This window comes from Littorina saxatilis, unplaced genomic scaffold (genome assembly GCF_037325665.1).
Source record: "Littorina saxatilis isolate snail1 unplaced genomic scaffold, US_GU_Lsax_2.0 scaffold_179, whole genome shotgun sequence".
Classification (NCBI taxonomy): Eukaryota; Metazoa; Mollusca; class Gastropoda; order Littorinimorpha; family Littorinidae; genus Littorina; species Littorina saxatilis.
In genome coordinates, this window is record NW_027129658.1 from 101,772 (window position 1) to 126,539 (window position 24,768).

Consider the following 24,768-nt stretch of genomic DNA (forward strand, 5'->3'; position numbering starts at 1 on the left):
TTACTCAAAAAGCATGAAGATGGAGCACTAAACAGAAATATGCAAAACAGTAACAGAAACAAAAAGTTCACACTTACATTTGACTATGTACGTAAGTGTCTGAAAAGAAAAAGGAACATGAGATTGCGGCGGTAATTATTATGACAGATCTTTGTTGATTTCAAAGAGACTGACTCCACGTAAGTCTCCCTTCCATTTTCTCTTGTTCATGTAAATGACAGACACAAAGTTGGTGTCTTGACGTACCATTGTTTCATATGTTATTATGTGATGCACAGTTGTGTATGGACGACTGTATTTACAGTCTGTCTATACATTAGTGAGAACTTTGCCTCTGATTTCAAACAAGTCGTAAATATTCATAAAATACAAAAGTCACGGCATATTACATATTAATGTAAAGGTATTATGTGCTCTTTCTGAAAACCATGTTCGATTTGTGAATGATCTCCTTTTGGCTCTACCAGATGACATTTATTGCCCTTGGTTGCAAAGTAAGGTTTTATTGACACAACTTTAGTTTTTTGACAACTTCCAATCGAGCAATTATTAAAGGCAGAGTAAGCCTCCCGTAAACCATCACAGATACGGTCAGGCTTTTACACACAGTACAAACACCATTTCATTTAAACACTCACCAATTGAGAACATCCTAGGTGCCCTCCGTAAAGAGCGAACAATTTTCAAAGAATTTATTTTTGCGTGGTTTATCTTACCCCTGAGCCATCGTGAACCCGTGTGATCCAGTTTTCCCTTTTGACAATGCAGTCGTCATAGTTAGTCATTTGAATGCGACTCGACGTGAGCTTATCTACAATAGCACGTTTTTTGTATGCACGAAACAACGGCTGTGGTTCACAAGAACTCTAGCGATGGCTTTTGACTGTTGAGAGGAACGGCGATTTGCACTGATAAACCGGCCGTCGTCTGCTACGACCCTTGCGTGACCCTGCTTCCGGGCTTTTCTTTTTTTAAACTTTCACAACTTCGAATTGTTCTGATCTTGTCTTGATGAAAAACGAATTCTTTTATGATTAAAGAATGTTTGTGTAACAAGCTGTCAATTTATTAATTAGATTTTAAAAGTTAGGTCTAGCGCAAAAACGAGGCGCCGTTGTTGTTAACGGAACAAGTCTACGAAAATAAATTCTTTGAAAATGTCTCACGCTCGACAGAAAGCAGCCAGGATGTTCCCGTTCAAGCGTTCAAATGGAAGTATGCTTGTACTGTATTTAGACGCTCGGGGAGCTCTGTGATGGTTTACGGGAGGCTTACTGTGCCTTTAAATAGAAGGTTGCAATTACAGCCTATGACATGCTTCTCCATGGGGAAGCATACTTTTTGAGCCTATTTTGTGAAAACACGCGCGCATGATAAAAAACAAGAGGCGAAGCCTTCAAGGCTCCCGTCAGAAATCGACAAACAGTAACACAAACTCAATCACTCCGTCATACATACTAAACACACACTCATACGCACATAGACAGACGGACACACACACCTTTACAAACAAACACACATACACACACAAACATACACACAAACTCATGCACACACACACACACACACACACACACACACACACAAACACATACACACACACTCTCTCTCAGTCTCTCTTTCTTACACACACACGCACACACACACACACACACACACACACACACACACACACACACACACACACACACACACACACACACACACGAGTTCACATACACAAACAGTAACAATAACACATGTGCACAAAATGAACACACACACCGCGCGAGAGAGAAAGACTACAGGGAGGCATGACGTCATCAGTGATGCATTAATTGACGTCAAACACTTTTGACCGAGACGTAATCTTCTTATGCGAACTTTATCCATAGACTCGGAAATGTTAAAGTTTCTATCACACACGCACGCACACACGCACACACGCACGCACAGACAGACAAAGTTTAGCATCGCATAGGCTACACTTACGTGAGCCAAAAACAAGAGCAAGGTAATCCAGATTTTCTTAATAAAAATGACTACTGGTGATAGTACAGTGCGTTGGGCCCTGACAAAACCAGGAATTCGAGTTGATTGCCAGTGAATTGAGTATGTTCAGCAAGTATAGCTGTATGCAATATCATAATTTCAACGGAAGTAAAACGGTTAAAGCGGAAGAAACTTCCATTATTTCGTCGAATTCACTGAGTGCGATTACATACAACACGCATTTTTGCTCATCCTCTGTGATCTTCAGAATCAGAATTTGTGCAAAAATATGGTTTTAAAAGAAAGTTCTCGATGGGTTTTCCGTAAAATGTCCAAATTATTGTCAGCATTTTGCTTTACCACCGACACTCATGCACCCATCTCTCTCTCTCTCTCTCTCTCTCTCTCTCTCTCTCTCTCTCTCTCTCTCTCTCTCTCTCTCTCTCTCTCTCTCTCTCTCTCTCTCTCTCTCTCTCTCTCTCTCTGTGTCTCTCTCTCTCTCTCTCTATCTATCTCTCTCTCTCTGTCTCTTTCTCTCTCTCTCTCTTTATCTCTCGCTCTCTCTCTCTCTCTGTTTGTCTTTCTCTCTCTGTGTCCCTCTCTCTCTTTATCTCTCGCTCTCTCTCTCTGTCTCTGTCTCTGTCTCTGTCTCTCTCTCTCCTTTTCGCTATTTGTTGCGTACATAATAGAAAACAAGTCGCGTAAAGCGAAATTACTCCATTTAGTCAAGCACACGAAATGAAAGGGAACGCACTGCCTGTTTTCTCCAAGGCAATACAGCTTCATCAATCTCCGCGACAAGGAAATCGCTCACTTTCAACACGTGCAAAACGCAATGAAATTGACAAGGTCAACTTATGTGCAGACCTGCTAGTGACTTAACCCCCTTCGTGTGTACACGCAAGCACAAGACTAAGTGCGCACGGAAAAGATCCTGTAAACCATGTCAGAGTTCGGTGGGTTATACAAAAATGAAAATACACAACATGCCTCCCCCGAAATCGGCGTATGCTGCCTGAATGGCGGGGTAAAAACGGTCACACACGTAAAAATTCACTCGTGCTCAAAACGTGAGTGAACGTGGGAGTCTAAGCCCATGAACGAAGAAGAAGACGACAAGGCGGAATAGCGCGGTAGCGTATTGCGCTAAGCAGGAAAGCGCGATTTTCTGTAATCTTGTCTGAGCTTGTTTTGATTAAAACATATCATACCTATGTGTTTTTGGAATCAGGAAATGATCAAGAATAAGAGGAAATCGTGTTTTTATCGATTTCTTAACTTTTAATTGTAGTACTGATTAATCTATTTTCGTTAATTGTGATCACATTTTAAGAGTAAACATGGCATAATTATGTATATATTTTTAGATTCAGAATTTGATGAAGAATACGATGCAATCAAATCTAGATCTGGTTGCACAATTTTGATTTTAATGACAACTTTAATGAGCAAACTCATTCATTATTTGTAAAGCCTCCAAACTGAAATACAATACCAAAGTCCGGCCCTTGTCAACGATTACTTGACCAAAATGTAAACAAAATTGGCTAGAAAAGGAGAGCGTGACAGTGCTGCCTCAACTTTAACAAAAAGCCGGATATGACGTCATCAAAGACTGTTATCGAAAAAATGACAAAAACGTGTGGGGATATCATACCCAGAAACTTTCATGTGAAGTTTCATTAGGATAGGCCAAGGAGTTTTCTCTGACTCGTTCTACACTCACACACACACACACATACATACACCACACCCTCGTTTTCGATTCCCCGTCTAAGTTAAAACATTTAGTCAAAACTTGACTGAATGTAAAAAAGGGATCTTATGCCTACATATACGACATGCCATGGTATCATAATCCTAAACTTTCTGAAGGCGTATTTATATTTATTTTTGAACATAATTGTGAACACTTTGAAACAGCACTCACATATACTCAACATGTATATTTTTCAGAGTACAATCACTTTTACCTCTTCTTCTTCTGCGTTTGTGGGCTGAAACTCCCTCATACACTCGTGTTTTGCGCGAGTGGATTTGTACGTGTATAACCGTTTTTACTCCGCAATTTAGGCAGACATACGCCGCTTTTGGGGGAAGCATGCTGGGTATTTTCGTGTTTCTATAACTCACCGATCTCTGACATGGATAACAGGATCTTTTCCGTGCGCGCTTAGTCTTGTGCTTGCGTGTACACGTGAAGGGGGATAAGGCACTAGCAGGTCTGCACATAATTTGACCTGGGAGATCGGACAAATCTCCACCCTTAACCCACCAGGCGACAGCGGCCGGGATTCGAACCCACGACCTTCCGTTTGGGAGGCCGGCGTCTTACCGCCACAGCGCCCGTCCACTTTTATCTCTTCTGATGCCAAGTTTCACAAGTATACGTTTTGAAGGTCTGTGCACAAATGTTTTGGTGAACTGTTTCATTATTTTGATATGTGATTGTTTGGACTCTGATCAGCAGTGTTTCATTTTTTGGGTTAAAAGCGCTAGGATGCTCACGGAAATAAGATCTTGCAAATTGAGAAACTGATCTATTTGATCAAGACGTCATATAATTACACTATTTGCGCGTTATAAATTCTTGTATTATTATTGTTATTACTATTTTCATCAATATCAGAAAGACACGTTACAATAATTCAAATCGAAACATATCATTTCAACAAATGTAAACCAGAGATTAGCGGACGACGAAGAAGAAGAACCAGAGATTAGTACCATTTACCAAAATAGGTCCTGTCATTGTAATTGATCGGTCAGATACTCCTTTCCAATAACCCAACCCTCGTTTATATGATTCTTCGCGTGTCATCATATTCAAAATTCCGTTTCATAACTGATTTCTCTAAAAATGTGTTTACATTTGTTTCAACGCAGTCTGAAAATATCACAGGCAAAGTATTAGCAACATGTATTTTTGGACCAATCGGTGTCCGATGTCTTTAACGCAAACCACCCGGTCATTCCTGAAATACAGCGTGTTTTTGTTTTGTTATGGTGCCCTTCAATCTTGACGCCCAAACTTGAGCGGGAAAATGCCTGTAGTTTAACATTATTGTAGGACCTACTGTATCTGTTTTAGCCATTAAAATATTAGAATGTATCTGTCGTTTAATTTTAAAAATGGATGGGGTGCAAAAATAAACTTTCGGGGTTTTGCAATAATTGAGATGATTTCTCTTGTTCTCTTGATATGAATAAATGGTCCTGTAATCCATGTCAGAGTTCGGTGGGTTATACAAACACAAAACTACCCAGCATGCCTCCGCCTAAAGTGGCGTATGCTGCTTTAATGGCGGGGTAAAAGCGGTCATGCACGTACAAATTCCACTCGTGCAAAAAACATGAGTGAACGCGGGAGTTTCAGCCCACGAACGAACAAGAAGAAGATATGAAAACTAATTTGGCCTTAAGTAGACATGCCTCTTTTATATACTCAACGATAACAGAAGGAACACACTTTCAAGTTTTGTTTCATATGAGCAATACAAATGCAGTGGATTCATATTTTGAATATAGTTTACTAAGGCTATTTTACTTCGAGCTACACGACATTTTTAGTACTCAGTGTGCATTTGCATTTTTTTTTAGGCACATGAACCCGTTGCCTGATTAGAAAATGTCATCATTAAGGTTAGATTAACAACGATGGGAAAAGAGAAGATTTGGAGAAAACAATTATAATATGCGTGACGTCACACACGGATGAAAAACGCAAGTCACTGGAGCTTTTGACATTGCATTTGTTATTGTAATACTAAGTGCATGGCAAACAAAAGTTGCTGCTTTAAGTACAGCTATTTGGAGAAATGGCTAATAATGCAGAGGTTGCTAGATAGTGAAACAGTTTAGCTGTAATAGGCAGATAATTCGTCAACACACGTCAAAACGGTGTGAGATTTAGTATGAAACGGATACACTTTACTATGATTTGGATACAGAATATCAGGAGAATCAAGCAGCTCAGTGTTCATCTGCAGGAAAACCATTTGTGTTTACTTATTGCAGGAATGCTTCAATGCTCGAAGAAACGTTAGGCAGCACAATTACAAATTGTAGGGGCAAGCTGATATTTCTAAAGTTTATTGCTTTAGAACAGTTTCATTTGTACCTAACATTTAGTAAACGTTCTTAAATACTCTGAATCAAAATTCTGATTTGTGCGCACTGATATGATTGACTCTCAATAGCACAATTAAAGTGCAGCCACAACATACACATGTCTGCATTCTGTTTATATTATTTGACATTGCAACTAGATCTGCCCGATCTTGCTTTAAGGATTAACACATATTTGTAAGAGATTATTTGGCAGAAGTTAAAGTTACTGGACCTATCCGGTAAGGTGCCTGGAGCCTCTAGGGCTTTCAGTCATGCCTCAGGCAGTTATCCGTTTGAAAAAAAAAAAACCAAAAAAACCAAGTCATTCACTTTCATGCAAGGAGTCAACATCTGCAAATATTTTACGAATTAATTTTTGACTGCCTCCGGGCAATAAGTAGCCTCGGTTCACATCAGGTCCAGCACGTGAAATAATTGCGTCAAAAGACTACATGGAAGTCTATTAGTCTCGGCGAGAGGGAGAATTCTTTCTGTTTTGGGTACTTTACATTGTGTGTGATGACGTAAGAAAATTGTAACAGATGAAATGTGGGTCCTTTTTGGCATACCGCACACAGCCTTGAGCCCCAGAACGTGTCCACCAAAAATGTGAATTACATTTTGTCGGGAGATGCAACCTAATACACCGCTTACAGTTTCGTTTGGCTTGCAACACTTAGTTAGGGCGGTAAGGGTCGAAAACAAGGTCAATTATAAACTCACAACACAGACCCACTCATCACAACACAGACCCACTCATCACAACACAGACCCACTCATCACAACACAGACCCACTTATCACAACACAGACCCACCCATCACAACACAGACCCACTTATCACAACACAGACCCACTCATCACAACACACACCCACTCATCACAACACATACCCACTCATCACAACACAGACCCACTCATCACAACACAGACCCACTCATCACAACACAGACCCACTCATCACAACACAGACCCACTCATCACAACACAGACCCACTTATCACAACACAGACCCACTCATCACAACACAGACCCAGAGAAAGGGAGAATGTACGTTCTGGCTCACCGATTCCGACAGACCCTAAATATTAACGCAAAATAGGCTTCTGGACTAAACTTTTACTAAAATGAAACATGCGACAAAATCAGAAAAATACTGCATAAATCCATACAAAAAAAATACAGTAAAGTAAGGTTGTTTTGAACCAATGCCGGGTCTGTCGGAATCAGTAACCCAGAACGTACATTCTCCCTTTCTCTCATACAACGCTAAATTTAGTTTCCATTGAAATATTAATCCAATCTGCCCTTCGTAGCCAAGCCCAACACTACCGTATTGATCTGGGAAGGAAACCAGCCAGCGTGTGTTTTGCGAGGCCTGCAAGCTTGTCTTCTATATTCCTCCAATGGCAAGACAAGATTAAATCATGTAATAGCAACAGTTACGTCACGTCCGCCCAACACTTGGTGTTGATAGTAACATAGCATAGTGATTTTGTCATTTTTCCTGGTGCTGTGGTGGTGTGAAGACGTGTTTTCTGTGAGAAAAGTGTTTTGCCTGTCTCAAGAATCTATAGAGTTAGCTCCAGGAAGTTAGAGAAGCAAACGCTGCACAACAAGCTCTGTTGGATTATTCTAGACAATCAACTTATTTAATTCTTCCTGAAAATATGAATCAGCAAACAGAACAAGAAGATGATCATGGACTTCATACTGGGCTCAGTCAAGACTTTGAGGTGATTGATTTACCGAATGTTGACACTGAAAAACTAGAGAGTTTAAAAAAACACATTGAGTACCATACAAAACTTCTTGAATTTTACAAACAACTTGATTCAATTTTCCAAGAGAGAGGACATAAGGCTGCAGAAGAGTTTGAATTGAAAGCAAATCTCCCCAAAAAGCCAATACCTGTTACCTTCCAAAACAAACGGGGAAAGAAATCAAAAGTCTTGACTTCACTTAGAGGGTCGGAGCTCCTAGAGGGTCTAAAAAATCATCTGTACTATGATGGTTCAACAAGCGAATCTTTGTTGTTTAGTACAAGCCGAACAACAGATATTGAGGAACTCAAACAAAAGCTTCTTGTTTGTGAAAAACAATACAAAAGTAAAGCAACAGATACCCTAAAAATTGTGGTTGTTTATGGACAATATTTAGATGTGCTGAGGAATAGACATTTTGGAAGATTCAAGGGTGTTTGTTTAGAAGTGTTACGTATAACACCTAGATGGGCGAGAGATCTCATTAACATAAGCATTCTTCTCAAGACATATCCCAAATTCCAACAACTAAATCTTCCAATAAAAACAATGTTGTCTCTTCGCAAGCACATCCATCAAGCCTTGGAAAACAATGAAGAGGAAGCAGCTTTTTGGATTGGTAAGTGTTATTTCTCTCTATTGCATACATTTGTTTACTGGTAACCAACGAGGGGATCTGCAGTTCCCCTCCTTAGTAACGATGAGCATAATGGTTTATTTTTAGTATAGCTCTATTAAATATGTATTTGTTTACCTGTAACTAAGTAGAGGAACTGCATTTCCCCTCCTTAGCAACGATGAGCTGGATTGGTCAGTGTTATTTCTCTCTATAGCATACATTTGTTTACCTGTAACTAAGTAGAGGAACTGCATTTCCCCTCCTTAGCTACAAGTTTTCATTCTTTTTGTTTATGTTTTCAGAATAACCGGTGGATCCGGCTGGGAAAACGTGCGTGCTTCACTGCTCTACTTCGCTTCAAAGGCTGCCTTCGGGCGGCCGCCGAGTGTTAACTTATTCAATTGACTTGTTTATTTTATTCAAGCTTTTGATAAGTGTACTTGGTGGCTGCTTTGAAACTCAACAAAGCCTACTAACTCCCCTTTCACAAACACTTCCCTAACGCAAACAACGACGTCCTCTACCCCACTGCAGTCAAAACAAAGCTGTCATAGCGGGTTTTCCCGATTGACAAAAATTCTTATTACACACTCAGACTATTTGAAGCCGCGTTTGTTCTCCAGTGGCCAATTGCATAAGAATATTCTGGTGATGAATAAACGCGCTTTGTGTCATTAGCATCTAAAGATTTCTTGTTTACAATAGTTGTGTTGATCTGATGAAGCGCGGAACTGATCTTAGGGTTGTCATGGTGAAACACTCGCTTCTGAAACAGTGCTTCCTTGTAGTTATCATGCGATATGCTCGACTTTACAACCTGTTTGCTTACACCCTTTGCTTTTTTAACCACCCCTTTCTCACTTGCAACACTGTACATCTTTGCACGCAATCCAACATACTCCTTAATTATCTTCCCATTCATTTCATCTTTCATCTTTCCAATAACCTTCTTGTTAACATTTGAGTGCAATGGTGATTCTTTAGGGTAGTCGCAAGTGTCATAAAAAGAATCTTTTCCTTTTACTGCAGGACTTTCAGCTTCTAGATCTTTGTAAATGTCATCCGCTGGAATGTCAAGTAAGAATGAATCTGTGTCTGTGTAAAGTACTCTCGATTTGGGATATCTTGGTTTCAAATAATCATACAAAAACTCAAGCATCAACAGTTTTGACAACTCTAGCACAGTAAAGCCTATGAATACTGGTTTGTCAAGCTTGACTACAAGTTTTTTCATTAAGATACCATACAGCTGTTCATGAAAGTATTTAAAGTCTTGATACTGTGGTTTGGATGTCAGCTTGATGGCCTCATTTTCTCTTGTAACAAGTCTAACATCCTTTCTCTTGTGTGGGTTTTCCATTGTCTTACCAAAGCAACTGTTGTTCATCAGTTTAAAAAAGTCTTTCTCTGATGCATCAGCGGCTTTGGTTCTCAGTTCTGTGTTTTTCATGATGTAAGGTTTCATAAACTGTTCTTGATCAAATAAAATTATACGATGAACAGCCTTCAAAATTAATCCATGTCTAATGTAAAACTGTAACAGTCTGTAGTGACACACATACTTCTTTTTGTGAAACAGATTGGGCACCAGCTTTGGAGGTTCTCTTGGGTTTACTTTTAACCTCTCAGCCGCTAAAGGATAATCATTATGTAGATCATGAAGTGATAGTGGATAGTCTAAGTCAACTTCTAGTATCCATCCCTTTCGACTGTCTGGGCCTGCTTTTAATATTGCCAGCACAACACATTGTGAAAATGGTCCTGAATAGATCTTAAAGTTCCGAAGTGGAAGCGTCTGACACATTGCCCAACCATACAAATTGTTTGCATCTAGATACATGATGTAATTAGAAGGTTTCATAGGATCAAAGTCGTCCAAGTATTTGTTGTTGGCTTTGCAGTAATTGTGTGAAGCCATACTGATTCCTCCACGTAGTCCATTTTCAATCATCTGAAGTGTAGGAAGATCTGATAGCAAGTCAATCTTTACTCCTGTAAATCTAAGAAATGCATCCCAGCTCATGCCTGGTGCAGATATGTAATGTGAAGGATCTAGATTGTAGTGCTTCATACATGTTCTTCTGTAATTCTCAAATATATCTGCAAGTAAACAAACATCAGCCAACAAATATTGATCATGATAATCACCCATTGTATTACATCCTAATTTATTCCATGCAGTCTTAGCGTGTTCATAGTCTTCGTCACTTATACCTTTACCCTTCAGCCGTGAGAAGTAAGCATCCTTTGGTGGTAACTCATCTTCATCAAACCTCTCCCACGAATCCATGTATTCATATGGATAGACTCCCTTTCTAACTAAGTCACTGTCAAAGTACTTACATGTGATTGGGAAAGCAGTTAGTGATGAAGATAAAGACTCAAGTGTTCCCATCAGATGTTGAGCAGAATCGTAGAAGTATAAACTATTCAGAGTAAAGGCCATGTACTTTTCTGAAGACTGCGCAATGCATCTTGCTTTGTATTCATCAGTTACTGCCTGCATGATCAGATGTGAATCATAACCGCGCAAGTTATGGAAGAAGATTGGAAGCTTCCAAATCTTAGGATCAAACTTTAATTGTAGATTACATTTGCTGTGTGCTGCTCCTCGGAACTGCCCACTTACATGATCATGATCTCTTACTATTGGATTGTCTGTGTTTGGTGTTAGACTTTGTTCGCATATCCAACACTGTGTGGTAGAGTTAAACTGTTCTTGGTCTTCAGGTTTCATAACAATGTCTGAAAGATTCAGTTGTTTGGAGCAGTCATTTCGCACTTGGTTCATTTGCTGTAAGAAGTTCTTTGCTGCATTAGGTCCTCTGTACAATTGCGGTTTAGAATGTTTACCATCTGAACTAACAACAATAAATGCATATGAACAGACTTGATGATTACTTAGAGTTACTGTTTTAGGTAGGTCTTTTGGTAAAGGTCCTTCATATGGCACAATGATAGATTCAAAGTCAGCATAAACAACATAAGGACTTTTCTGTAGTTTGCATACATTCTTAAAATACACTTTGCTGTCTGGCGGTGGTGTTGTTAACTTCACAACCGCATCATCAACGCTCTTACAATGTTGCTTGTGTATAAGTGCTGCATGAATTGATGGAATACGCAAGAGACATCGCCTACAAAAGTCTTGTTTACTATTGTGATTGCTTGTGCTCGCCATCAGTCTACTCATTGTACGAATCAAAGTGTAATGATATTTTACACCATCAGTCATTAGTAACATGTCAACATGGTTAGTATCACAATCACCAATCGTTGGTGAGTTCTTTGATATTCTGACTGGTTTCAGTTCATCTTCCTCATCCCACGTGTAAACATTTACGGTGATGGGTTTGTTTTGCTGTTCAAATTTGTCAATGCTTGTAATGCTGACAGGAAATTCAATACCAGTAAAGTTTATTTTATTTCTGTATGCATGATAGTTAGACACTCTTTCTGCATTTTTCTTTACACTGTACAGTCTTGCCAGAACACACCACATAAAACATTTGTCATCATCATTCTTTATGTTCAGCACAGCACGTTTTTTGACAAGAGCAGGAGGTAAAGGTATGTAACTTCTACCTCTGATGGGGGCAAATTTACTTAGCTTCAATTCTATTTTTAGAATTTCACCTTCTGACCATCCGGATCCTTTCATCTTTGCATCCTCTGCAGCTTGCTCAAACCGTTTCATCATTTCATCTGCCCAGTTTCCATTCAATTCTGCCATAGAATTAAGTGCTAGTTGTCTGGTTGAAACATGAACTTCTAGCACCTCATCACTGACTGTTTTGTATTTTATTAAACTGACTATCTGCACTTTTACTGGAGGTTCAATCAACAAATTGTTTGGAATTTGTTCAATGGCGTCTTGCACACTGGACTGCACATTTTGAGGATCCGTTACTTGTAATTCAACGGTGTCAAATACTGTCGATAAAGATTCTAATACAGAGTCTTCCATCGCTGTGAGTTTGATTTTATAACTCAAAATAAAAATATAAATTAAAAAAATGAAGTTGCTCAGAATTCTTTCTCAGAGCTTCCATTTTTGTTAACACTATAAAATCTGAAATAAAAAATCATTTAACATTTGTACCACGTGGAACTAATTGTAATTCCTCTTTTACAAAGGCTCTTTGCGGTGCTGGTTCTCTCAAGTAATATATAGGTGGATTTGTCTCTACTACTCTCTTGATTTCATGAATGTCAATACTCCAGATTGGATCCGTTGCACGCTTCCTGCTGTCACCCTCAGCTTCACCGGGTGCATATAAATATCTGACTTTCTGATTGAAAGGTAGTAATGCCACTGGTGTTGTTGACTTTGGAGCAACAGGTATTGTTTTCTGTTTGATTGCATCAACTGGTCTTAACCCTGTAGCTTTAAATACCTCCAGATTCATTGCTCTAAGTACTGATGGTAATCTTTTGACCCATTCAGTGTTACGCAATTTACTTTCTGTGTCCAAAAATTCCTGATGGTACTGATATGAAAACAGTTTTTCTGCCAACTGTTTGTTAAAGCTCTCAACAATAGCCTGTGACCTGTGGTTTCCTGGAATACCTCTCTTCACTGTAACATGATGTTTTAACAGAAGCTGGTTGACAGCTCCTTTAAACTCCTTACCATCATCGCACTGAATCATTCTGGGATACTTTAGTGGTCCACGTCTGTAAATTTCTTGCAGGGCAACAGCTGTAGCTATAGCACTTTTCTCTGTCAACGGTTCAGCATCTTTGTATCTTGTTGCAACATCAACTACAGTCAGTGCATACTTATATTTCTTCCTTCTGACTGTGTCATGCGGTAAATACAGCAGGTCTATTTGATGAGTGTCATTCGGTTTAATGTTAACAAAGTGTGGTCGTGTAATTTTTCTTGGTGCAGGTAAATAGATCTGCCAAACTGCCTGCTTTGACAACCATTTCTTTGCTATATCTTGAGAAACACCTGCTGCGTCACTGAGCTTGTCAATAGCAGTTCTTCCTTTCCAGTATCCTTTTGGGGAATAATATATTTTAGATAACAAAGCATCACTCATGGTTTTTTAAATGACAGAATATTAAGATTTGACAGCACGCGCAATAAAGTAAACAACAGCCATACCAATAACAATGAAAACAATCTCGCCCACCTTCTGCTCTTCTGAAGGTTGATAAAAGTCACCCAGTTTTGGAGGAGCACTTGTCTTCATTTTCTTTCCAGTTACAAGATAGTATTCTTGAATGGCTGCATCAACATTGGCAAAGGTTTTGTTTGCATGTCCTTGCTGCCTGAGTTTATCATTCATAAAGTCTAACTGCGCAATTCGTTTCTTCTCGTATTCATCCTGTGCTTTCGCCAGTTGTTCCATGGCTTTGTTGTGCCTTTCCCTCTCTTCACCATTTTGCAGTTTAGAAAACAAATAGTTGCTGCCAGAAAATGCAAGCGCATTTACAATCGCACCTCCCACCATCATAACCAAGCTAGCCATTTTATTGTCTTACATGTTTATATTTTCTGGAATAATTCCTTGCTTCACCAGGAAGTCTTTTGTTGCAAAGGAAGCTGTCACAACACCAATTAGTTTAGCACCGTCTTCGAAGTCTAACTTTCCCAAGTCGGCTGGTTTCATTCTGAGGAGACTTTTACCCAGCATTGTGTAACCTACACTCAAGCCTCCAATCACTGCAGCGTGATAAAACAGATTAACTATTGTCTTTTCAGAACTCATTTTTATGTTATCAAAATTAAAATATTAAAATTATTCCATATGAAATGAATCCACTGCAGGTACTACTGTGGGCTTTTTTATTGTTTGTACTGCTTTGTTTGTTGGTTTTGGTGTTTCTGATTTTGGTGTTTCTGATTTTGGTCTTTCTGACACTTTATATTTGCCTTGCCAAAGTTTGTAAAGCAAGTATCCACCTCCTCCAACAACAGCTGCTACAGCTACTTTTCTGTATGATAGAAATGAAGATTTTAATTCTTGATCAGTTTGTGTGACCTTAGTCACTTCAGGAATGTTTGGTGTCTGCTCAACTTCAGACATAATGTTCTGCTTTGCCTTTTGATTTAACTTTTTTTGTCTGTTCCATTCGGCTAGTTTTTTTCCTGCTTCTACTCTACCAGGTTTCTTTGTCACTGTGTTCACTTCTGGTATTTTCGTCTGCTCCACTGTCTGCTTCAACTGATCCGTCATCTTTTTTATTCTGAAAATTAATGTGTTTGAAAGTAATTAATCCAGCAACAAATGGTACTAATAAAGCACCAAATCGATAATACAGGCCACAGGCAAGAGATTCGAGGGACTTGGAAACAACAGGGTCATGAGTTAGATCATGTGTTAAGTCTTCCTCCGAGTCGAGAGGTGTAAAATGTCCAAAAATCTTTGTGTACAAACCTATAACAGTCTGTCCAATACTTCTAACCATCTTAGAACCAAGCACTGATTCATACCGTCCATGATACTTTTCTATATCTTCTGAGGAAAGATGTTGTACTTCTTCCACAGTTAACTGCTGCCCAAGGTAGTGTTTTGTTTTTCCACAAACAGCAAGTGAATACAATCTTTCTTTTTTATCAGGTATAGTCCTACTGTCACAGATTTCAATATCTGTAGCAGTCTGCATCAGCAATTCATCACAGTTCATTTTATTTTGATGCAGAATAAAATTAAAATCTAGTAATTAAACTTGAGTAAGAACTTGGGTAGGAACTTAACAAGAACTTAGGTAGGAACTTAACTAAGAACTTAGTAAGAACTTGACAAGAACTTAGTAAGAACTTAACAAGAACTTGGGTAAGAACTTGACAAGAACTTGACAAGAACTTGAGTAAGAACTTGACAAGAACTTGAGTAAGAACTTGACAAGAACTTAGCAAGGATTTCTACAAACATACATACTGAACTGGTTGATCAGTTTTTAAAACCAGTTTCGAGTGCTTAGAAGATTTCAGATTATTCTTTATTCTTTCTCTCTCCTGTTTGTTTTCAATGACATCATTTTCTCGAAGGCACTCTTCAAAACTGTCACGGTCCTTTGAATAGAACAATGTTATTGTTTTGAGTTGCTCTCTAAAGTCTTTCAGAACTGCATTGTATTTTTGTGTTAATATCCAAACTGATATTAATGCATGTCGTCCACTGAATGCAAGCTTTGCTAGTGCACTTTTCTTTCTAACAATGTCACGTTCTGCTGCACAGTCATCAATAATAAACAGTGTTGGCGTGTTCTGAAAAAGATCGAAATAATGCTCCAAGCAAACATTTAGACGATCAGAAGGATTTACAATAAATATATTTTGATCAGACCATATGAATTTTCTCTCCTTGTATGTTCTGTTATGCTTTATGGTTGGACAGAATATGACTATGTGTTCAAAGTGATTTATGTAAACAGTTTGTAATAAATCCAAAACATATCTTGTTTTGCCGCAACCTGTTGCCCCACAAATCAAAGAACAGTGTGGATCTTTTGGAAGAAAATCTAGATACTTCATTTTAACACGTTCAATAAACAATATCCTGTAATCTGCTTTCAGAGATGTTTAACTGCGCATCTGACACAACAAACACGTAGATCTTAACTGATTTACTACTACTCCCTACTTCCTTTTCAATTTGTATTGTGATTCCTTCTGATCCGTTTTCAATTCGCCTTCCACTTCCATGCAGTTTGTTGTCGTCAGTTGTTCTGAGATCCAGCCATAACGCATATTTATTTGTCAAGAAATCTTCTACGCCAACACCGTGTAAATGTAGATCTTTAGCCACAAGATCAGATGTTGGGTCTTTCAATCTTCCTCCAGTAAAGTACTTTCTTGCTTCATCATAGTGTTGGTATGGCAGCATGCCAGATGCAAATATTTGGTTTGGCTGCCCTTCAATTGTGCAATATACTCTATTGATTAGTGGATTGTAAAACTTTTCTATTTGCCTTTCATATGAATCTTTTGGTTCCTCAAACAACATAAGTATTCCCTTCATTGACCTAGCTGGTGTATTCAAGTTAATGTTCCAGATTGGATCAGCCTGGCTTTTTGAAAGTGTACTGTGATTCAACACTCTTTCATAATAGATAGGCAGCTTAGAACTGTACTGATTTTCTATAAGTCTAGCCAGTTCAGGATGGTTTACAACATCAAACTCTAAAGAAATTCCAGACACCTTATACTTTGCTTCCGGGTCTTGTGAAAGCATAACACGATCATAACTATTGAAAGTCAGGTCGTATGACAGCCTGTCACGCAATGCTCCTTGATAGAAGGGAGGATGTGAATTTATGAGTTCAAAGTCAAGTGGAATACAAAATTTGTTTCCAAAAGCAACATTGACAGCGTTATCTTTTTTGTTGTCAGCTTTATCTCCTGCTCCTATTCTAACTTTTATCCCATTGTCTGACTGAATCCCTTGAAACACTCTGTTTTTCTTTTCATTGTCAGTCAACCAATTATCTGCATAAACTAAAAATACATCTGCATTATTCAATGACATCACTTCCCGCCCTTCCAGTTTGACAGTAATCTTCCTCACAATTGCTCTTCCTACATTATAAGCCAAAGTCCTATTTTCATCTGAGCCAGATTCTAATTCTAATTTGAATGATAGTCTTACAGTGCCTGGTACAATAACATCGTTCTTACCTAGATTAGGAAACCTAACAGTAAGTATTTCATTCTGATCAATAGTAGAAGGATTATTTGTAACTATAACTGTTTGCCTTATTCCTTTTACCCCGAGAGGTTCTTTCAGCCTTCTGTAAGGATCAAGAACAGAACCGAACGATTGTGCCATCTTTTTTTATTTTCAAAATAAAAAATAAGTTACAAATGGCAGAAGGTGGATTTGAAGATTTATTTGAGCCAGCGGACGACATGAGCGAAGCAATCCCTTTGGTTCCCTACCATCATTCACTGCATTATGAGGTGGCACGACATGAACTTCTGGAAGGTAAAGTTAGAGATTTCTACAAAAGTTTAGGAGAAGAACCTGATGTTTTAGATCCAAACCAGTTCAAAATGGAAGCAAATCATTTATATACAACTAACGATAAAGGAGAAAAAGTCCAACTTACATATAAATCTAATCCTGCTAAGTTTCTATCAAAAGTTTCACTAAAACAAAAACTTACTGCTAATCGACTTAGGCAATTAGATATTGTGCCTAGCACACGGTCATCACCTTCCCATGTTGTTTCCTTACTTCAACAAGCAGAACTAGGACTACCAACTGCTACTCAAATAGAATCTGTTCCATTGCAAGATCTTAATAAACTTGCAGATGAGGCTGATCAACTTATACAAGAGATAGAGACTTCTTTTTCTGAGGAAACTTCACTGAAGACTCCACATGAACTATTACCTATGAGAGAAATAGAAGCCCTTAATCAATCACTACAAACCATCAGAGGTGAAATAGCAAATAATCTGTCAAAACTAGGTCAGCTGGATGAAGATATAAACAAAGAGAAACAAAAACTTGCTGATGCTGATGATTTGAACCTAGAACAAGAAGTAAAAAACAGAATTTCTAAGCGTTTAAAAGATTTGCAGGAGGAGAAAGCCATAAGGTTAGAAGTTCTAAGTAACAATAGAGAACAACTGAGAACACAGGTCAGCAGAATAAAAAATACAATTCAAAGAATCCTTTACGAAGACACAACTCTTGCTGAAAGAATTAGAACGCTTTTCAGAGAGCAGGGAATCACAATAGCTAGTATACTAACTGCGTTAGGATTTGCAATAAGCACATTAGTGTTAACACTCACAGGTGGCACTGTCACACCTCCACCTCCACCTTCACCTTCACCTCCATCTGATCCGGGATGGGTAAAGAAACAACTCAAACACATTGCAGAACTATTAAAGAAACTAGCAGCAAAAGCTTTGGATGCACTTCCAGGAATCATTGGTTCAATTGTTAGCTGGCTGTTATCTTTTGCAGGTAAAGTTGTTGGTTTCATGGCTGAACATCTCTGGACTCTAATAGTTTTAATTGCAGGTGTTCTGCTAACGAGAATAAAGCAAAAGTAAGCCTACACCCACTCCACCAATTACTAGAGCAGTCTTCTGCGATTCATGATCATCACTAATACTAACAGCTTGATCATCCCTAGTGACAGAATGATCTTCACCTGCAGCGTGATCTTCACTTGTCACGCTTTGTTTCTGTTCATTGTGATATGGCTGTAACATCGTTCTGATTTCTGAATTCAGTTCTTCACCCTTTCCAAGCGGCTGGGTGTCACTAGCAATAATGATTTCATTGTTATAATTTGTTATTGTTCCAATCTGCAGCTGGAGATCAGAAGGTAACATGTAAAGGCCGTTACCAACAGCAAAGTCAACTTTTGATCTTGCATAACGGAGAGAGTCTTGATACCTTTTGATGCTGGAAGGCAGATCAACTGCAGAGTTTATGACATCTTCTAAATTTGATAACAACTGTTTCTGTGCACCAAACCCTGTGCTTGTTCTCATTATGTTTGATCGTGTCTGTGCCTGCGAGCCTAGCAAGCACCACGCATATGTTCGGATAGATTCATTGATCCTTTCAACACCTGATCCAGTGAAACCTTTGCCGGTGTCTAATATAAAAGTAGTCCATGCATTGTGGTGCTGTTGTTCTATTGATCCTAACTGTACCTGCACATTTGAAGAAAAAGATGTATGACCTGGCCAGTAATCAAAATTATACCTCCTGTGGACACCCCATAAATATAGTGTTCCCATGCCATGGTTTTTGTCTTGCTTTTGCCTAAAGTCAGTCTTAAAATCTATATTGAATTCATTGCAGAGACGCTCATACACTTTCATGTTTATCCTATTGTTGAATGGGTTCCAGCTCTTTTCATGCGGCATTGGTGCCTGAAGTTCAGACAAGATTCTCCTGCACTGATAGTAAACGTGAAATGTGTACACACACTTTGTCAGTAAGTTTGAATTATTCATGTGGTCTGCATAGGACACTCCACATCCTGTGGTTGCACAGAATATTGCAAAGTTTAACTGATTCTGATAGAACTGAATTGGGTGAGAGTTCCACATCTTTGGAACACTATCATTTTTGATTGGGGGATTTAGGTAAGAATGGAATGGGTCAGGCACTTTAACGCGAATGGATTGTGTTTCTGTTACAGCAAAGTCCAACTCATGGAAAGAAATAGTCTTTGGATTGTAATATGGTCCAGTTTTGTATTTAACGTCTTTGTTGAATTTATACTGACTCATTTTTGTTGTTGAATAAAAAATGTTTATCACACTAACAAATGTGAAGACTGGTGTGCCAGTTAAACTTGCAACCCCTATCAACAATCAAAATGGAGGAATGAAAGTTGCACTGCATGAAATTATGTACAAGGTTACTTGGTATAATATCAGTAAAAAAAAGAATAACAACTGGGTTAGAATTAATGGTAAAACACATTCTGTAGAAGATGGTTACTATGACTTCTGCACTTTAGAGAAAGAATTGTTTGCTCCAGTAGGTATTACAGCGAGTTTAAATCATGCAAGTCTCATTGCTACTCTTACTATGCCCAAAACTAGAGAAGTAAACGTTGAGTTTCCAACCAAACTCCTTGATATGCTTGGAATTACAAAAATATACAAGGGAACACGTCCCATTGACATGGATGTTAACAGTGTACTGTTTGTTCACATGAGAGAGCTTAACACATCCTATAATCTGTTTAATGATCAGCGTTCTGATCTGCTTAGGATTCTTCCACCGAGTGATGCCTCTTTTTGTAAAATGCACGTGCCAACATTTAAGACACTTCAGACTTGGAGGAAGGGTGTCATGAATTCCTACACATTGATCTGAAAAATCAAAGTGGACAACCAGTTGATTGTTTGTTTAACATTACATTGGAAATAGTTCCATAAAATATTGAGTATTAAAATGTCGAGTGGACCTACAATAGTTTATCCTGTTGCATGTTCAACTATAGAGTTAAAAGATTTAGCAGACGCTATCGACTTTGAGAGCAATGCTGAAGTCGGTGCAGTGTATGCATTCGAGTTTACAGACACTGGTTATTACAAGAGAAAGGAAATCGACGATGAAAAGAAACCAAGATTCCTCAAACTAGGTCAAATCCGTGATGTTAATGTACCTGATCCAATTGTCGATGACATATACTACATGTGGAAACATCAGAATAAAAAATGGGTACTTAGTCCTGTTATAAAAAAGATTGACTGGGAAATGAAGTTTGAATTTGTGAGTCCATACACTCTTGTTGGAAAAGACGACACATTCCGTAAGTCAATCAATGCTAAACCACTAATTGTTAGCCTTGTTCCTGCGTTTAACAGCAGGGGAGAAGTTGCAGTTAAACCTTTCCATAAGAACAACTATCTCATTCACAGAAAACAAAGTGTTGAAAAGGACGCTGACACCATTGTCGATTTTATACCCAAGCTTCCAATAGGGCAGAATGCAACTATGATATTTGATATAGTTGTCAGGAAAAGGGAAGAAACCACAAACACTGTTCTAATGAGAGGAATAAATCTCAACTGGAGACCATTAAATGTTGAAGAAGTCAGAGTATTTATTGCTGTTCAAAAGGATTCTAACACAATAAAAAAACAGACGTCAAACCAAAATGTTGTTGTTAACGCAGATATAAATAATTTAACAGAAATAAGAAGTATTAATCTTACTTATCTTGATTTGATTGCTTTCTACTATACAGATAAGGTGTTAAGCAATGAACAGCTTCAAAGCTTAGCAGAAACACTGGCCAGTGAGAATTAAGATAAATATTTTATATTTTGCATTAAAAAGATGACTAGCAGTGTGAAGCTTTATCCTAATATTGATGAAAGTGCAGCAGAAAGTCAACAATTTAGACTGGCACACATTAGTAATATACAAAAACAACTAGAAGATGAATTAGAAAAATATTCTCGCGCTAGACGTAAGTACTCAACAACTTACAACAGCCTTTCTAATGCCAGCACTGGTTCTACTATCCTTGCATCAGCTGCAGGTGTAACGGGAACAATTCTGTTAGCTACCGGAGTAGGGACTCCAGTTTCTCTAATCCTAGGTGGTGTCGCAGCAGCAGTTGGTGGTTTATCATTTATAGCATCAGCTATAATGAAAAAAATTGTGAAAAAGCTTGAAAAACACGAATCCATTTCCACTCTTGCATCATCAAAATTGTCTAGCCTAAAACTGTCTATCAGTAAAGCACTTGAAGATTCAAAAGTTTCTGACGAAGAATTCAAACAGATACAAACAGACTTTGATGACTACAAAAGTAAGAAAGCAAGTATTCAAACAAAAACACGAGCTGAATATAACAAGCCACTCGATATAGAAGATCTGAAAAAGCAGTTTTTAAAAAAGGGGATTCAAATAGGACGGGAAGAAAAAGTAAAAATAGAATCACTTGTAAAGAGTTAACTATTCGTTTAGACAGTCACATTGCATGTATCAGATATAATTCTAACAGTGAAAGAACATATGAAGTAAAGTTTGTAAATGAGAGAGCGTATTGAGCTTAAGAATGTTGTATAAGAGAAAGGGAGAATGTACGTTCTGGGTTACTGATTCCGACAGACCCGGCATTGGTTCAAAACAACCTTACTTTACTATATTTTTTTTGGTATGGATTTATGCAGTATTTTTCTGATTTTGTCGCATGTTTCATTTTAGTAAAAGTTTAGTCCAGAAGCCTATTTTGCGTTAATATTTAGGGTCTGTCGGAATCGGTGAGCCAGAACGTACATTCTCCCTTTCTCTGACCCACTTATCACAACACAGACCCACTTATCACAACACAGACCCACTCATCACAACACAGACCCACTTATCACAACACAGACCCACTCATCACAACACAGACCCACGTATCACAAACGCACGGCTAGCTTTGGCTGTCACTACTTTAGCACACTTCGTAACACGCGCGTAGAACGCAAGATACAAGCAAATAAAAGCAGCTGTTTCCAATCTGTCCATTTAAAACTGTCAGAGCATTTGGTTTCCCCTTTTTCCTGTTACGATGTTATCGTTGTTTGTCCTGTTATTTCAATCAAAATGATTTTCTAGCGAACTGCTTTTGTACAGGAGCTACCATAAAATACGCCGTTTTTTACATTTAGTCAAGTTTTGACTAAATGTTTTAACATACAGGGGTAATCGAGACGAGGGTCGTGGTGTCCCAGCCAGCAAAATTTTGCGCAGCGAATGCGTGTCGCAGTCGCCAAACTCTGCGTAACAACTGCACTGGACGCATGCGTAACGCGCGCGATTTTGCAAAGCGAAATACATGCGTGACACACTCGTTTTCCCTCAGATTACGCAGACCATACGCACCTCCAGCGCACGCTTATTTGACACCAAGACAAATTCGCACTCTCCACGCAGACGTCACGATTGCTTTACGCATTCTCACGCTATTAACGCGCTCTCCACGCAGACGACACGATTGCTTTACGCATTTAACGCGCTCTTGACGCAGATGTCCTGATCATCTTACGCACTCTCCACGCAGATGTCACGAATTATTGACGCATTCTCAGGCATTACGCGCTTTTTACGCTCTCTTCACGCAGATGTCACAATTGCTGTACGCATTCTCACGCATTTGACGCACTCTCCACGCAGATGTCACAATTGCTTTACGCATTCTCACGCATTTGACGCACTCTCCACGCAGATGTCACGATTGACCTACACAGTTTTACGCAGACCACACAACCGCTTTACGCACTCACAAACAAATAATGGGCAGTGCACAACATTGTATTGATCCAGAAAGACAAAGGTCAAGCGTGCAGGTTCGATAACAGAGATGATCATAATTATGTACAAGTTCTAAAACAAAAATGCAGTCAAATAAATTGATTAAAACAAAGGAGAGATTTGAATCTCGCTTATTGCCATTGTGACTTCCAGGTTTTAATTTCACTGCATTTTGACATACCAGCAGCACGGAAACAAAAATGATCAAAATACTATTCAAAGCAGAATTCAAATTGGCAGAACAAAGAATAAATAGAACAAAACCCTGATAGTCATCATCGATACGCCGTAGTACATGCAGTGAAGAATCCAGTATAACTTATAAGAGAGAATTTTGATGTACACTCGTCACTATATCACATTGATGTAAACAAATAAATAAATAATTGGCACAGCCTAGGCATAGGCAGCAGTGAGTTGTATCAACATGTTTGAATACAGAACAGCAACAAAAAGAGAAAAAAAGTTCTACAAGCCAGCTAATAGTTGAACTTCAGATTACTAATGATATCACAAACAAACACTTAGTTAATGCCCATTCTCCAGGGATCGAAATCCAGTCAATGTACACCAAACTAGGATAACACATACATTTAGAATCTATCACGACTGCATAAAACATTGGTATGCAATTCACAAAGCAAGGAACTTGAAACATGAACATTGACATTAAACATACATATGTGCCCCACACACATTTCGGACAAGGCAGCTGAACGAAATTCAGATGTGGATGGAGCACAAAATAATTAGATGGGGCGGCGTGAAAGCATACTGGGACAAGGAACAAGCAAGAGAAAGAGGATAAGAAGATAAAAGGAAGAACAAACCGAAGAATAAGAAAGAAAAAAACAAAATAAGAGAAGGAGAGAGAAAAAAAAAGAGAAAAAAAAAAAAGGAAAAAAAAAGGGAGACAATCATATGAATGTGTACCATTTAAATAAAAGAAATTAAAAAAATTACTTTTAAAAAGGAGACATTTCAGGTTTTGATTTGAAGTGTGTTAACATATTCACATATACCAGTAACTTTGCATGGAAAAAAAAAAGTTCACAATGATTTGAAGCAAATTCAAATGCCAGAGAAAAAACAGAACAAAACCCTGATGTCATCATTGATAATCAGTGGTACGTTCAGTGAAGAAAAAACAATTGACACAACCTAGACATGGGCAGCAGTGAGTTATCAAGTTTCACTACACAAAAGTAACAACTACAATAATGAAACAAAAGGTAAAATGCCAGCTAATAGTCAAAATTCAGAACAATGATATCAAAAAGAAACACTTATTCAATGCCCCTTCTCCACTGATATGTATAAGCACACCAACATGACATAAACTCATAAATTTAAAACAAAAACATGACATAAAACTCATAAATTAAAAAAAACTTATCAGACTGCGTAAAACATAGGTTTGCCATCTCAAAATGGATGTAAAACACGCAGCTGACTCACAAAATGATAGACAAGTCTCCAGCGGCCAGCTGCTCAGCAAACAAAATAAGGTGGCGAGGATCAATATAATTGAAATGCATTTTTTTTTGCTGTTTCGG

The 24,768-nt window shown here is 38.4% G+C and overlaps 1 long non-coding RNA gene across 1 annotated transcript in view; it reads right to left on the reverse strand.

Moving 5' to 3' along the window:
- The window catches only part of LOC138957883 (uncharacterized), a 64,208-nt gene that overhangs the window by 19,472 nt on the left and 19,968 nt on the right, over positions 1-24,768 (reverse strand). The window lies entirely within an intron of this gene.